This window comes from Arachis ipaensis, chromosome B05, assembly GCF_000816755.2.
Source record: "Arachis ipaensis cultivar K30076 chromosome B05, Araip1.1, whole genome shotgun sequence".
In the NCBI taxonomy this organism is placed as follows: Eukaryota; Viridiplantae; Streptophyta; class Magnoliopsida; order Fabales; family Fabaceae; genus Arachis; species Arachis ipaensis.
Genome location: NC_029789.2, coordinates 135,824,293 through 135,826,615, shown reverse-complemented (window position 1 = coordinate 135,826,615; position 2,323 = coordinate 135,824,293). Strand labels below are relative to the sequence as shown.

Here is a 2,323-nt window from a genome sequence, read left to right as displayed (position 1 = left end):
GGGTCAAAAGGGTCAAAAAATATAAAATGGTCAAGATAAGGCAGAGTTGGGTCCTCTACGCACATTACTATATCCACCGTTCCACCCTATTTAATTAGCACCGATCGAATTGCCGATTCCAACCCCCGAAAAGAAAAAGGTTACACAAAAAACTCAAAGATCCAGAAATGCTACAAGTATTAGCTATCCCTGCAGCAATTCTCCTTGTGATATTCACATTCATCATTCTATCACCGTTTGTGTTGAATCACGCAAATGGGAGTACTAAAAAACTGCCACCGGGTCCAAAGCCTTTACCAATTATTGGTAACCTTCATATTTTAGGAAAACTCCCACACCGCACCCTTGCGGCTCTTGCCACTAAATATGGACCCATAATGTCCCTAAAGTTAGGACAACTCCCGGTGGTTGTGGTTTCTTCTCCAGAAGTTGCTGAGCTCGTTTTGAAAACTCACGACTTGGTTTTTGCAAACCGGCCTAAGCTTCAGGTCAGCTATAGAAATAAAAGTATATAAAGAAAAATAGTTAGATTATTAAGAATTGTATATATTATTGATCAAAATTTTTGAATTTCAATAGGATATGAGTTGGCTTTTTTATTAAAATAATTTTTTATTTTTTATTTTAAATTAAAAAAGTACTAAGAGATCATTACAATTTATTATTTTTAGCCATTAATATTTAAAAGTGTAGACTTTTTGTTCAAATAAATTTTTTATTTTTATTTTAAATTATTGTAGAAGAAAGTATATTTTTTGTATATTATATTTGAATTTCGTTAAATTAGACTTTCCTGACTTTTCGTGGCAGTAAAATTTGATTTTTCTTTAATTTTGCTAGTACAATTTGCGAAATTCACTACAACAATATAGATTATTTTTTAGGATTATTATGTGTCAAAAAAAATTAAAATTTGTCAAAAAAACAAATTTTGACACTATTTTAACTATGAAAATATGTTAATAAAAATTTGGTCAAAAATAATATTTTTAACATATAAGTAATTGTAAAAAAATGTTTAAATCTTATTTTGATAAATATTGGCCGTCAAAAATAATTTATTAGAAAAATTTGAGAATATATTTTTTGTGATACTTATTAACCGTTAAAAATACTATTTATTTTGACACTTATTGACCATAAAAAATTTTCAACAAAAATTTTTAACAAAGAATGAGATGAGATCTTGAAATTGAAGAATAAATTGAGATTTTAAAGATGAAGAATGAGTAATATGATCCTAAACTGAGAGCAGTGTGATGCCAAAATTGACGGAGCTCAACGAAGAAAAGGAATAGTAGAGTAAGTTGAAAACAAATGAATATCAAAATTGAGGAGTAATTTTCTACAATCAAATTATTCATACAAAAAATATAGAGAATTTAACATTTGTGATATTTATCAAAAATATATATTAATTTTTACATTTAACTATGGCTGTTAAAAAAAATCATATTAAAATAGCTCTCTTTTCTTGTAGTGATTAGACTCCCCACAAAATTTGAGATAATACACGAAAAGTCGAAAACAAATTCTTTTTTACAATGATTTAAAACATAAAAGAAAAAATTATTCAAATAAATAAAAAAAAGGGAGATATGAGTCCCAAAAGGCAAAAATGAACTAAAATACATAGATTAATCTTTACTTGGCAGGTAGTAGAAACTTTTTCTTATGGCCGAAAGGGGTTCGTGTTTACGGAGTACGGCAGTTATTGGCGCAGCGTGAGGAAGTTGTGCAGCTTGCAACTTCTAAGTGCATCAAAGGTTGAGATGTTTGGTCCTTTGAGGAAGAAGGAGTTGGAAGCGTTGGTGAATACACTTAAGAAGGCTTCGGATTCACGTGAGGTTGTGGATCTTAGTCAGTTGATTGGGGAGGTTGTTGAAAATGTCACTTTTAACATGATATTGGGTCGTAGCAAGGACAATAGGTTTGACCTCAAGGGCCTCATTCATGAGGTTATGTACTTGATTGGTGCCTTCAATCTTGCAGATTATGTGCCTATCTTATAAATTTAAGAAAATAGCATATTATTAGTTTTTTTGTGTGACTATATGATATGCGAAATTATCTACAATGAAAAAAGTAAAAAGTGGATCTTTAAGAAGTAAACTCTCAGCGAATGAGTTATAGTTCAAATGACATAGTCTCCCCATACTTAATTAAGAGGTTACGGATTCGAGTCACCTATCTTTGGTTAAAAAAAAGAAGTAAACTCTCAGATTTCACGTTAGTAGTGGAAAATGACGCCATACTGTTATTTATGATATTTAAAAGTTTTTTTTTTAAGAAATATAGTGAATTGGAAGCATTTAGTCCCTGT

The 2,323-nt window shown here is 30.0% G+C and overlaps 1 pseudogene; it reads left to right on the top strand.

Moving 5' to 3' along the window:
- Window positions 43-2,323, top strand: part of LOC107644329 — an 8,441-nt pseudogene continuing 6,160 nt past the window's right edge.